Genomic DNA, 15,756 nt, shown 5'->3' with positions numbered 1-15,756 from the left:
GTTCTACTATTTTTAAAGTACTTCTAGCATTGGGAATGTTTTTTCCCTCATGAGTTAATCAGCCTCCAATTGAACACAAAGAGGTCTTTCTAGAGAAAGCCCAAGATTGTGAAGAAAATTTGATGACAAGAAGTGAGGAAGCAAATTGAAGGCAAATTGAATCAACAGATCCTTAAATCACAATGCCTGATAGGCAGACCAAATTGTCAATGTCTCGGACACTTTATCTCTGGAGCAAAAACAAACAAACACACACAGCTTATCCTAGGGCCTACCTTAAAAAAAAAAAAAAAATCTTGAATGCCCTTTTCCTTTCTATCTGATCCTTCTGGAATTTCCTTTTCCGTAAGGCAGCTTTACTTTCCACTGAAGATTCATACAGGGATGAACTGAGGTCTAGAAAAAGGTAAATACTGCTTTTTACAATCGGCTTTATTATGGGCTGGAATCATATTTTCTAAAGACTATGTGTAGACACTGCCACGAGTAGACACTCAGTGAACCTCCCCTGTGTTTTCTTTTGTATGGTCATTAACTTAATCATAGGATCAGGAAGAGAGCCGAGCCTTGGCTCAGCTACTGCCCGGGCGATCCAGGTAGGTGTGTTAGTGGCAGCCACTTTCGGTCTGGGTAGCTATGCTGTTCAGTCTGCCCACAAGGCCATTTTGGCGGGAAGTAGTAGACGAAGAGTACCGATAGCTACTTTTGCCTTCAGCCAAGGCAAACTCTGAAATGTTTTATTTTAATACTGCAGTTTCAAGCGTTCAGAGGTATCATAACCCTTTCCTGTGTCTGAAGCTTCTCAGAAGGGAGTCTCTAGGATTTTATAACTCTACCTGTCTGCCAAACTAGTTGAGGTCACTCACAGCTGAGGAGGAAATGAGGTCACGGGTCATGCAGGCATCAAGCCAAGCTGGTCCCAGGACATCCAGGCAGGTGGCCGGGCTTCCAGCGCAGGAATCATAGGTTCTAAGGACGGGAAACTGAAAGCCAAGCGGTTGCTTCACCAGCATTTGTCGCATCCCAATCAGTGGAAGAATGCCCAGGATTGACCCAGCGCTTGGGGCCAGAGAACTCCAGGCATGTCTGCCCAGAGATGAGTCCCTGGCCTCATTTGCCTTTCTACTTTTCCGAGGCCTTTGCGGGTGGGGCCGCCTGTACTCCCCAGGATGGGTTTGCAGGGTACAGCGTACGCCCACAGGCCTTGGAAACCAGAAGGTCCGGGAAGGCACCCACACATCTCACTTTGCAGGCATTGGTCAGCCAAGATGGAAACCGGACGCTCTCCGGGAAAGTCCCCAAGGTCCCAGAATCCCACCCGTAAGCTCTGCGGCCCTGCAACGTCCAAAGCCCCGCGTGTTGCAGCAGCAGTCTTGTGTGGGCTAGTTGTAAGCACAGGTGAGCAGCGGGGGAGAGGGGCTCCCAGCCCCGTGCCCTCTGAAACTCGCTCCCTGTTCTTTTAAGTTTTCTCCGCAGCCGGTTTTCATAGGGCCCCTGCCCAGGGTACAAGACCCTGAACCGGGAAACCTTGAACACCCAGCACCTGTCACACTCAGAAGAGGGCTGGGAAATGCAGTCCTCCTCCCCGGCTCCCATTCCGAGGGCAGGAACCCCGAGGCAGCCTCTCCCCGCGGTCCTGCGCTGGCTGTCTCTTGCCCGCCGCCAGTCGGCCCGGGCTTTCCTCCGCCCTTCCCGGGGCCGTGCGTGCTCCTGTGCGGGAGAGCGTGCGCTGCTCCAGCGCCGGGACCAGAGCCGAGGAGCAGCCAGACGCTGAGGCCTCCTTAGGCAGGTGTTAGTTTTCTCTTTTCTTCTCCTGTTGCCCAATCCCATGTCCTGGAATCAATTCGCCTCATTCTATGGTAGCTTCCATTTCTTCTTCCCTCAGCTCCTCCTCACATCCACACTTTTCCGTCTCTCAAGCACTTCTGGAGCTTTTCGTAACCAAAGAAAGTTTTTTCCAGAAAGTTCCTTTGGTGACTCTGCGCCATCCACTAGGCAACTGACTGCTAAGATGGCGGTACCAGTCCAGAAGGAGGCTGCACTGCCGCACTCTCCTTTAGCTGGGCACTAGGATGACCCCATCCAGCACCCAGGGATTGAAAGGGATGGACAGGCACCAACGCTCTCTCCCCCTCAAATACACACACACACATTACACACACCGCACGCACCACACCACACACCACATACACACCCACACACACTCTCCACACACCACAGACACTCCACACACCACATACACGCCCCACACATCCACACAAACATACCACATACACCACACACACTCTGCAAACCACACATGTTCCACACCACACACATACCACATACCCACACCACACATACCCCCACACACCACATACATATACCACACACATGCACCACACATATCACACACTGCTCACACACCCACACAAACATACCACAAACACACACACTCTACAGACCACACTCCACACCACACACCACATACATACACCACACATCCACACATTCCAGACACACTCCACACCACACATACACCACATACCTGCACCACACACCGCACCCATACACCACATACACACACCACACACTACACACATACAAACACCACACCACACATATATACACACCACACATATGCACCACACACACCACACCACACACACATACACACTACACAAACCACACACACACCACACATACCACACACACCACACACACTACACACACCACATACACACCACACACCACACCACACATATACACACACCACACCACACATACACATCACACACACCACACATACACATATATCACACACATACACACACACACCACGCATACACACACAACCAGCTGACTCCTGAACCGTTTCTCCCAGCTTGGAAATTTCATTGTCTTTCCGAAGGTGAAAAATGACCCCAAAGTGGTGTAGAAAATTTGGCTTGCCCAAGAGCTAAACTGGGATTCGGGTGAGAAGCTGGGCCACTCCCTTTTCCTCCTCCAAATGCATTTTATTTGACAGAAGGCCCAGAACGTTGAGGCAGAAACATATGCCTCAGGCTGGTGCGCCTGAATGATTGCCTTCTGGCTGTGTAACTTGCCTGGGCAGGAGCCACAGAGCTCTTTGTCTCTCTGCTCCATGCAGCATATTCCTAGGGCAACCTCTGCTTTTCACACTTTAGATATGGAACTTAGAACTTTTTAGAAATCTCTATTCTGCAAGACTAGTGAATAAAGAAACTGAAAAAATTTTTAATTTTTTTTTAATCTTTAGGGTTAGAGGTCTGCTACAGATGTTCTACTTGAATAACTAACCTGGATAGATTATTATTTACTTATCTCTTTTCAAGTGGTGTATGAGCACTAGAATATAAATCTATGTAAGTTTGCAAGCATGTGCATATGTGTTCAAATATGTAAGTATATATTACAAACTGATACATATATTTACATATACAAACATGCATATACATTTTAATACACAAACAGGCACATAAATGGCAGGTGTTATTCTAAGTGCTTTTTGTATGTTGACTTGTTTTAATTCTCACAACCTACCCAAAGGCTACTGAGAATCCCATGCCATCATGTTTCAGCATCGTATACTCGGTATTGTTGTCACCCGGAAACAGAAAGATGAGAATATAGTAATGTAATGAAAAAACAGTGGCTCTTATTTCAGGAGCCCTGTTCCAAATTTGGTGGGCTTTCCATCTATTTATCTTAGATTTTTTTTTTATTTGGAAATGTGAATAACACCACCTGTTTTATTGGGCTTATCACACAGGGGTGTCTTGAAAAGAAAATGCATTTCTGCGTGTATCAGCTTTTTGTATTATTAGGCAGGACTGACTCCCATGTTGGTGAAAGAGATGTGCTTTTGGCCTCAACTTACCTTTCTCAGGTGGTCAGAATGCTCTAGTACCTTTATAAGAAGTCTTTTGTGGCCTTGACCTATTTTAATGATCTTTGCTCATTTTTAACCAGAGGTGGGAGTAACTGCTAGTTTGATTTTGTGGTTGTACATGTAATTACTCAGGACTTTCTCTGTGCCTCAAGCTTACTGGAGGGTCACTGAAGAAATATTTGATACATAACATCATATAAGCCTATAGATTCATTCATTATATATATATGTATATATATTCATTTTATATACACACACACATTACACACACAGGCACACCACATAAAACTACACACACACACACACACACAGAAAGTTCTATGTGTATGTATATATATATATATAACTTGGCTTAGCTGTAATAATCTTAAATTATAAATCCAGTGTGTTCCTGGTGCTTAAAAATTATAAATCAGCCTAATGTTAAGGATGAAAAAAGCTGTAAGAGAAGTTCTAGATATGATTGCCATGCTGTAGGAAGTACGGTTACAATGCAGGAGAGAAACCTATCCCTTTTCCTAGTTAGTATGTAACAAATAGCACCTTGCTTAGAAAGCTACACTGTGCTCAGTGCTTAATGAAGGCAATGTTCCCCCTACAGATCAAAACAGGCACTCCAGCTCAAGTTTTTTAGTGTTTTTAAATGGATCTTTAAAAATAATGCATGAATTTAAAAATGGTAAAGCACTCTAATGCTGCTAAAACATGGAGACTTGAAGAATCCATACAATATCTTGTTTTCCCAAATTATTTAGGGAATACATTCTTCAGGTAAAAGAGAAAGAAGGGGAGATGGGGAAGGGAGGGGAGGGGAGGGAAGAGATGGGGAAGGGGAGAAAGAAAGAAAGGGGAAAGAGAAAAAAGAGAAGGAAAAGGGAGGGAGGGAGTAAGGAAAAGGAAGGAAGAAAAGGAAAGAAGGAAGAGAGAAATTGGGAAGAAAAATAATCATGGGATGAGTTTAACTTTTTGTCCCTTTACTTATATTCCCAGAAATGTCCAACCACAAATTCCAAATTCCTGTTATCCTGTTTTTTTTTCATGTGGCATTTTCTTTGGAGAAGAGCATTACCGTGGGTTTCAGAGTAGAAATCCAGAAATCAGTCCTACCGTTGACTAAGATCTATTGTGCACACCTGCTCCTGGGGTGAAAATCTGGATAGACACACCGTGATTGCACTTTTCTCTGAGGATTCAACTCTGGGTGGCTGTGTTAGTGTTACACTATTGCCTGTGCAACTCAAAGCAACTTTTTCTGTGTTTGTTACTTTTTTTTTGAAGTGTGAAACTTTTTTTTTTAAGCAATTGATGACTTTTTCTCTCCCAAACAAACGAATAAAGATCTGTTTTACCCTCTGGCAAGATATCACTGAGTCTTTGAGAGAGACAAACATAGCCAAACAGTGACACCCAGCCCCCAAATGGATGCAAATCATGTAATTAGAAAAATTTTAGTATCCATAATGTTCAGTTCTTCTTTAGGTTCAGAGGTCCAGTGTCAGGGCTAAGTGAAGGTAGAGGAAAGAATATAAAGGAAATATTCCTACAGGGTTCTTCCTAGAAAGATAAAAGTCAGCCCTCCCTGACTTTTAGGGAGGAGTAAATTAACTTTTTCATCAAAGTATTTTTGGAGACAGTGCCATTTTAACTATTTGCTTTAGCAGGGCTAGGAAGGTAAATGGTGAATGTCATGAAGCTTATTTTCAGGGACATTCAATCTGCTCTCTAAATTTCATCTCAGAACCTCCCATTTTCAATGGTCCCTTACCATTAGACTCTCTTAGATGTCCCTTAGTTCTGTCCCCTCCAACAAAGAGATAGCATCAAAAATTGCCACCTGTATGAATAAACAGCAAAAAAAAAAAAGTTTGAATTTACATGAAGATTTTTTTCTTCTTCAGCTTAATTTCTAATTTTGGAGCAGTCTAAGTAAAGATGAAGCATTGATATGCAGAGGTACTTCTCCACCAGGGTACTAATGCCTAAAACGCCTTCCAAATCAGAGGTATTTGACTTTGAGGCTCCATCTGAAAGTGTTTATTAAACCTCACAACATGCCTAAACTTAAAACCAGGAAGATATTTAGGAAACCTAACACTCAAAAATCTAATTCCATGCATAGTAAAGCTAATAGCACGGTTAAACAAGTCTCATCAAGTTATATGATTGCCAGCAGCTCACATTTGAATTTCTTAAATCCTTTAAATATTCAAAATACATTTATTTATAACAACTCAGAAATAGAAACTTGGAATTTTATATATATATATATGCTTTTTCATATATATATATATTTCAGATATATATATATATATTCACAAATTACTCTCTTCTCTGGGATGGAGGGTTTCCTTTGAATACATTTTAGAAGAAGAAATTTAAAGTTTAATGTACAATTTATGAGTGCCTATCATACTGGATCTTTACAGCAGCCTGCTCGAAGACCTAGGGGCATGACCAAATAGGAAATCAGATAAAGATGCTAAAAAGAGGGAACCTCCAGCGATGACTTCCCCATCTTATTGACTCCATAAAGAAAAGATTGAAAAAGAAGATAATTTTCTCCAAGACTTCCATCCTCAGAAAATTTTATTATAAACTATAGATACTGAGGGCTCACAAAGGAAAGAAAAATACTATCCATAGGACACTCTGAAGATAGATCACACAGGGAGAGACGTTTCTAAATCACCAAGGTAGCTGTTAAAAATGCAGTTTCCCAAAGGTCCCCTGAGAGATTTGATGAATCTTATGTCGGACCTAAAATCTTGCATTTTCAGCAACCAGCACCAGATGATTTTAGAGTAGGTGGTTCTTGATTCTCACTTTTAGAAACACTGAAGAGAGGTTAGAACCAGCCCTGTGATGACTTAAAATGCAGGAGTACATCAGTCTAGAAAACAGCTATGTTCCAGAAATATTGAGAGTAAATTGAGTTATGTTGTTGGAAGTACAGACTTTAAAAAGAAAAAACAAAAGTTATTTATGTTCTACCTTTGTTTTGGATTGATTTTCACGTTTTACTCCTCCTTGCCCACTCAATTCTGGGTCATTAGTAATAATAAGAAAAATGTAATTGCACGAGGAAGTCTCTATTTAAGGAAACTTTTAAGCTAAATCTTAATGGAAAAATTAGAGTGTTCATCTATCATCACCCTCTGAGGAATTCACTTTTTATTTTTTGGATTTTTATACATTTGTTTTCTAAAATTGTTTTACAACTTATTTGTATGTATGTGTTCATGAACTTCACCAATTCAGGCTCTGACATCAAACTCCCAAGAGCTGTCTGAAGCTGTGTGTTTCAAATGAATAATAACAGCACAATTGAAAACTTTTGAGCTACCATTTCGCTCTCAACTCCAGCCTGCTAGTCAACAACTGTTGCTTCTCTGCCATGACTGCACGGAGGCTGCCACTTTCTGATGGTGAGTGGCTCTGAGCCTCAGCTGATTCAGACGCCCTGAGTCTTGCTTTAGAAGCTTCTGGTACTAGGGAAACAGACTCTCCCATTCACTTAATGTCACTTAACTTTCTACTGCAGTGTCCATTCACCTAGAGCTCAGGCCTGAGTCCGAGGAGGTGGGGCCACAGGAGCACCAGGTATAATGCAGTATTCACAATCACCCATCAGTTCTGATGTTGCTTATTATCTCCAAACACAATAATGGCTCTTGGAATGCAACCCTTATATAAACATAGCTGTGATGATCCTGCCTTCTAGATGTGTCAGCACATGCCTGAAAGAAAGGGTAGGTGCTCGCTGATTCTGGGGCCACAGCTACAGGAGCTTTCTAAAGTCCTCACCGTTGCTTATAAGCACAGAGAATACTGCTAAGAAATTAGATTAGATGTCATATTGAACATCTATTCTCATTCTGCCTCCACCATTCCCTAGCTGTGTAACCTTGGCTGAACCGACTTGTCGAAACTCCAATCTTCTCATCTGTACATGAGAGGGTTAGATGAGATCAGAGATTCTCAGACTTTAGGATTTGTAATAATTACTGGTGACAGTGGTAAATAGGCTTGGCTCTATTTCTAGAGATTCAGAATGAGGAAAGCAGTGGCTAGGATAAATTTTTTAAAAAATATTATTATTTTTTATTTTTTTTAAAGATAGGGGCTCACTCTGTCACCTAGGCTAGAGGGCAGTGATAGAATAAAATAGCTCACTTCACCCTTCAACTCCTGGGCTCAAGCGGTCCTCTGTCTCAGCCTCCTGAGTAGCTGGAACTAAAAGTACGTTGTCACTGTGCCTGGTAATTTTATTTTAAATTTGGGAGATGAAGTCTTGCTTTGTTGCCTAGGCTGGTCTTGAACTCCTGGTTTCAAACAATCTTACTGCCTTGGCCTTGGGAAGTTCTGGGAATTACAGGAAAGAAACACACTGCACCAGTCCTGAGATTTGCATTTTAATAACCGCCCCCCGCCGGGTAATTCTCTAACCACCTCCAGGAAATATTTGTCTAAATCAATGACTATTCACTGTGGTCCTACTAGAAACATTTGGAAAGTGTACAAAAATACACTTATGACTGGTCCATCTTCAAATTAATTCATCATATCTGGGTATTTTGTCAGGTCATTGGTAGTGCCCCCAAAGAAACCTTTGTGCATCAAGGATCAAGAATCAGTGGATTAAATAATCTGTAGGAACTTTCTGCAGCTTTTGAACTTCACCTTCCAACCTAGTGTTCTTGGTTCTATACCACAATGCCTTGGTTATAAATGTGGAGTATGCTGTGAATGCAGACTTGCTTGTTATTATGAGCTGAATTATGCCCTTCCCCTCACCCAAATTCTTATGTTGAGGTCTTAAACCCCAGTACCTTGGAATGTGAATGTATTTGGAGATAGGGCCTTTACAATTAGGTAATTGGTTGGGTCCTAATCCAAGAGGACTGATGCCCTTATAGGAAGAGTAGACCAGGACGCAGATAACACAGACTATGTGAGGATACAGCGAGAAGGTGGCCATTTGTAAGCCAAGGAGAGAGACTTCAGAAGAAACCAAACCTGCCAACACTTTGGTCTTGGCCTTGTAGCCTCCAGAATTATGAGGAAATGAATTTCTGTTGTTCAAGACACCCAATATGTGGTATTTTGTTATGGGAGGCCTAAGAAACTAATACCCTAGTCAAATAGTTTACTGAAACCTGTCATACTTTGAAGAAAATAATGTTTGTCTAATTAGTTTGGAAACAAAATATCTCTACATATGGACACAAATACACCAAAACAAAGGCTTAACTATACAAAAATAAATGATTTTGTAGTTTTTTTTCCCAAAGTCATAATTGAAAATAGGTTATGGAAATAAGTAATGCCTTTTAAAATACCATGACCTAATCTTGAGGATGATGTTTTAAATACAAGGATTAAGAAGGAGCAGGACTAAAAATAATTTTAGTGCTTTTTGCTGCCAATAATGAATAACAAATCCAATTCCAATTAAATCAACAAATAACTAACACATGTTTATCATTATCTTGTAATATATAATGTAAATTTTAATTATGAGCATGTATAAAGCAGAATCTATTATTTTAGTTTTGATGCCAGGTTTTTATAAGACAACCCTGTCTTTCATCCTTATATATCCCAGTTTCCTAGGTGTCTTCCTTAAGGTTTTTTCAATCTTCATTTTCATTGTATCTACTCAAAGTAAAAACACTCGGAAATATATTTAAAATCATACCCTGGGAAAGAACGGACTAATAAAGAAAAAGATATATTGCCACCTAGTGGAAGACAGGCAGAATCATCTGCTTGTAATTCAAGTTTTAAACCACAAAATGATTAGTACAAGCAATGTTTTTAACTGTTTTTTGATAGTGTGATATTATGCTTTGTTGTTTAGAAGAGGTATTTCATGCTTAGCTGCTGAATCACTTCTAATTATTGAGTTATATATTTAGCAATCACTTAAATGTATATGCTGCTGTTATATATATTGAATAATAAAGTTGAACATGTCTTTCTGAAAAACATTGAGCTAGAATGATAAAAGTACTTACTGGTAAATCTAAAAACTATTTACCACCCACAGAAAGTCAAGAGTGTGGCAAACAGCCAATATAAATATACATGATCAAATTTTGGCAAGTCATGTCTCTGAACCTGTTTTCACATCTAAAACAATGGGGTTACGCTATGTGATTTCTAAAATATTTTCGATTCTAATATAATTAGACAATATAGTTATAATATACACTTATATTTATTAAGTTTCAGGTCTTTGTAATAGTTAGGTGAGTGATCAAACTTGGTTTAGAAAGTAGTATTGGTGAACTAATCTGTGTATGCCCTTGAAATAACATTTCATCGTAGAACTAAAAGAAGTTTATGAATGGGAAGGAAGTTTCTATCTATTTATTTGGTTGCCAGGTTGCCAGAGTTTTTTTTCCATAAGAGTAAGGTGACCTGGCTAATTTTAACTTCAGCAATTACACTGTATCCAGCGAAGTTATCCTTGCAACTTTTATTTGGATACAGCGTCCTTTATTGTTTCCTGTGCTAAACATTTAGGAAGTTGTTATTAACTGAATTACCCTTATTGACCTTTAACAAATATAGAGAATGACATTAACTATTGGTAATTCTATGAGAACCTTTCTTACTATAAGCCAAGGAAGGAAAGGGGAGTTTAAAGATACTTCCCTTTTAGTAGCCCTTGGTATGTCCCAAGAATGTCACAATCCTTAATTAGTTAACCATACTATGTGCATGCCCTCTGAGAAGGTTCTATGTCAGATAGTATCACACGGGGAGCTTAAGTTACCAAATTGTTCTGGCTCCAATTGTTGGATACAATTTCCTTCTGTACAGTATTAAGACAAAAGTGTCACCAAAAGACTTCCCTTTTAAACAGTATGAACTAAATGTGAAAAATGTCAATAAGTCTAATAAAAATAAGAAAATATGGTAAATCAGTAGGTGTCTTGAAATACTACCAATAGGAAGTTTGCTATCATCAGTCAACTTTTAAATAATTACTTGTGAGAAACTACATAATATAATACATGATCATTAATAAAATAGAGTACTTAGAAAAAATTGATATCCAAACTTCTGTTTGAGGCTTTGTCCAGAGATAAGGCACACAGGGAGGCTAGTTATTATATTTCCAGTAACTTTTCTTACTTTTTTCTTCTATCCCATTAGCACCAAAAAAAAAAAAAAGAAAAAAAGAAAGAAAGAAAGAAAAGAAAAGGAAAGGAAAAAAGAGAAAAGCAGTTTTAATTTTTCAGTTTACATTTATTCCTAATAAAGTTTGGAAAATAGTTTGGAAAAATAAAGTTTGTAATAAAATCCCAAATATGAAGCTGGAATATTTTCTGCCTTGTTAGAATATTTAACTGTTTCTTTGCATTGCATTTTCTATACAAATTATATGGTCATCAGATTCAACTAGTTTCAGAAGTAAAAGTTTCTGTTTATAATGTGAAATATTCTTTCTTCTATCAGCTTACATAGCTGCTTCACATCACTTTCATTATCCATGTCACCATCCTTTTATATATTGTCTTCAAATTAGTCAGGGAGGTAGCTTCAGCAATTTACGTATTTTAAAGATACACATTAATATATTTAAAAAATATATACATACATATATTTAAAAGAGGCACTGCATGCCTGAAACAATGGTTGAATGTTGTTTCAAATTAAAGGTCAATAACAAAAACAAATTAAATGTCATCACACATGTCATTAGAGAAATAATTTCTATAGGTTTGAAAAACCTCTCAGATTGACCTATATCTTAAATTTCAAAATAATTTAATATATCTGTTTCTTGAACAGATGCATCTGTCAACTGATTGCCATTATTATTTTCTTTAAGATAGCATTATTTCCTTAAAGTGTAAAGGAGTAGTACCTAATAACAAGCATAATAATGAGATGATGTCCTACCTAGTGATGTGTGTTGGTCTGTTTACTGTTGCTTATCACATAGTACCTAAAACTAGGTAATTTATAAGGAAAAGAAACTTATTTCTTACAGTTTTGAAGGCTGGGAAGTTGGAGGTGGATGGGGCACATCTGGTGAGAGCCTTCTTGCTGGTGGGGACTCTCTGTGGTGGGGCATCACATGGTGAGGGGACTGAGCATGTTGACCTCCTTGCTCAGGTCTCTCTTTCTCTTCTTATAAACTACCAGTTCTCCTATCATGATAACTCACTAACACATTAATCCATAAATAGATAAATCAATTCATGAAGGCAGAACCCTCATGAGCCAGTCACCGCCTAAGTGCCCCGCCTTTTAATACTGCCACATTGAAGATTGAGTCTCAACATAAGTTTTGAAGGGAACATTCAAACCACAGCGTAACCTCTAATAAAAATATTCCATTTCAGTTAAAGAAGACATCCTAAGTGGAGACCCACGGAATGGATACTTGAAAAGGTAACTTTTTTTTTTTCATTTTATTACTCAAATGCACATTCATTTGATACGCATTTTATGGAAGGTGAATTTAGAAAATTAAAGGATCTTTGCCTTAGTAAATGAGAGGAGATTTCTAAAGTTATACATGTTAAATTTCATGTATTTTCTATGGCTCATAAGAGTAAGAAGCTGTAGTATAATGAAGTACTTTGGAAATGCTGGTACTCAAAACTTGGAAAGTTAAGATGAAAAATGTCCTAGGAAGCATAGGCCTACTAAAATGCCTTTTTTTTTCTGGTAAAATCAGTCTGCTTAGGTATCAAGTGTTTTATTAACCCTCAATTGTATTGTATGCACTTATAAGCACACATGATAATAAGCTTATTTATATTCAATCAAACATTTATTTGGTAAGTAGCCTAGAATATTCTAGTGTTCTAAATTCAAACAAATGCCTCAGAGATTCAGTCTTTTGCTTCTTTTTCAGCATCTCAAAGCATAACAATTCTTTGTCTTCTTGTTGCTGCATTCTAAAAGTATATTAATTGACAACCTACACAAGCTTCCTGAAAGTTTTCTATACCTACATTAAAGGCAGAGTCTTCATTTGGCAATTATATTTGACATCTTTAATATCTTTGTGTACTTGAGTGGATGTATTTGTCTTCTAGGTAGACTGAGAAAAGTCACAGGTGACATGTTTTTGTTTTGTTTTGTTTTTAGTATAATATATCGGTAAAACAGAACTTGATGAGTCAGGGTTTAGAATTATTGGTTAGGCAGCTAATAAAATGCTGATTCAGATATTGAGAATCCTGATGGCTTAAGGAGTGATCACGGCCCTTATTGCCCTTCTAAACTGTCTTGGGAAGTAGAGCAAAAACAGGAACACTGGAGTCACAGAGACCATGGGGCTCCCTGTACCATGCAGTGGTTGTGTTCTGTTGGAATGAGTGCTGTTGACAAGTCACCTTACTTTTCAGAATCTCAGTTTTCTTCCCTGTAAACTGGAATATTGACGACTATATATGGTTGTAGTAAAGCTTAGAGATAAAATGTGAAAGTCCAAGACACACAGGCACTACATACATTAATTCTATTATTGATAGGCTGACAGGCACTACATACATTAATTCTATTATTTTCATAATCCTCCTTTGTAGGTCTTTGTGAATTTTCCATTGTCTTGCAGTTTCTCAACTTTAGGACTATAAATCCTTTTCTCTCTTTCGTGAATAAAGAGAGTTGTTTCCTGTGTTCTTTCTGTGCAGTAAAGAGGATGTTTACTGCACAGAACTTTGAAAGGGAAACTTTGAAAGGGATACAGCTTGTTCATTTTCATGAAAATGGTAGATGGGAAATTAAATAAGACAAACTTGGGGTGTGAACGATGAACTCCTCTACTCTTCAGAATAGATTCCTTATTTTCCCAAACATCTTGAGTAAAAACCCACTCCCCCAGACTCGTTTGGAATCTCAGCACTCAGGAGTTCCCTTCTCTGGTGGTCTGGTGGAACCTAGGAATGCTGGTTTTTAGGGCACACAGCCAACCTCTTTGCTCACTCATGCTTGGAGTGAGCAGCATGGGAGGTCCTGATAAGCTGGCTACTAAAGGATGCAAGATGCATTCTGAGCGTTGGTATACCCTAGTGAGACAAGTCGTCAAATGGTCACTAAGAAATCTGTATTCTAAAAGAATAAAGGGATGAATTTTATTGGCGTTTTATCCTATGAAAGCCTAAAAATGATTCTATGTGAAATATTTTCAAATATCTATATGACTTTGGAAAATAACTAGCTAATCCCTTAAAATAATCTCTCATATCTCCTCTTTTCTAAAGGACCTAGAAGAATCAAAACCTAAGTATCTATTAATAATGATGAAAAACTCTTTGTTTTGCAGTTTTTATTTTACAACAGAGTAAAGTTAAAAAGAAATCAGGGAGAAGAGGGTAAATGTTAATCCTTGTTTAATTCAATCTGTCTGAATGAAGTTTAAATTATATCTGAAAAGTATATCAAAATAATACGAAGATTATACATCCCCATTTCATATTCATATTTCTCCAAATAAGAGTGGAGCTGAACTCGCAGAAGTTTTAAACATTTCCTGAATCCTCATTAATACTATAAAATGACAATATTTAATTGGAGAAGACCTACAAAGTTCAGCTTCTAAAAAGTCCCCTAATCTTAAGACAATTTTCCCAAGTTAGGAAGAGAATAAAATGATAGTTTAGTATGTTTCAGCATGTTTCCATATGCTCTTTAGAACTTGCATGTTTTATTAACCCTCAATTGATTTCTATGTTTAAATGAAAACATAGTTTGTGAATATATTTCTCTTTGTACTTAATAAATATCATTTTTTAACTCTTTGGAAAAGACAGCTATCCTTTTTTAAAAATAAAATATAATTTATGATGACTTTTAAGAGAAATTTCATCTTTAACTTAATGAAGATCTCTTCTACTTTTACTGTTTCCTTACACTACCATAAATCAACATCTTGTTTTCAGCGTGCCCTTTGTAGATGATTTCCTTTAAGATCCTGAAGTCAGGAAACAACTGTTGCTGGTTTATGGCACTTGTTCAGCAGAGGATCTGGACTGCTGCAGAGGATTAATCTTATTTTAGAATTTGGGAAACCAGCAGGTGCTGTCTGGTCAGTCTTGGAGAGGTGTGCCACAGGCCAGCTAAATGAAAGGTAAAAGAAATGAAACATCAGTCCCAGAAATGCATGTGCTGATGAGATTCCATCACTCATTTCTCATGAATCTAATTTGTATCAGTCATAGGCCAATTGGAAATGCATTTGACCGATAAATATCATGCCATGTGTGAAAAGTAGCTTTTAAAGTTTATCTTACTTTCAACATATTAGATCATATTAAGAGAACTTGTGAAATCCTTTCATAAGAAATGATTTTTAAATTTGGAAAGCAATAAAAATAAATACATTATGTTACCAAGAGTGTTTTTAAAATATGTTATCCAGATTCTATGCCGTTAGTCATTTGTATTTATAATAAAAACTTACATTTGTTCCAAAATGAAAAGAGTCTACTTTATGAGTGAAGCTAAGAGCCCACTAGAGGTCACTTTTTCAACTTATTTTCCTTAATAACTGAAAAATTCAACCTTGATTCTGGTCACTGAGTCTTCCTTACATGTTCTTCTTCCCAGAGTTAGAACTTTTGTTTCCTTCCAGAAAAAAAATTCTGCTCTCAAACTCTTCTTTTCTAAAATCCTTCTAATAGTACTCCTAAGTACTATTTCTTATTCCCTGGGTCACATTATTTTTCCTTTCCATTTTTTTCAAGAAGTCTCACTATGTTATCCAGGCTAGAATTCATGTAGATTGGATCATAGCACACCGCAGCCTTGCACTCTGGCTCGAGATCCTCCTGCTTCAGCCTCTGGAGTAGCTGGAGCTAGAGGTGTGCAACATCTCACCAAGTGTCCTGGGTCAT

This window comes from Callithrix jacchus, chromosome 3 (genome assembly GCF_049354715.1).
Source record: "Callithrix jacchus isolate 240 chromosome 3, calJac240_pri, whole genome shotgun sequence".
Lineage (NCBI taxonomy): Eukaryota > Metazoa > Chordata > Mammalia > Primates > Cebidae > Callithrix > Callithrix jacchus.
This window is presented reverse-complemented; position numbering follows the sequence as displayed.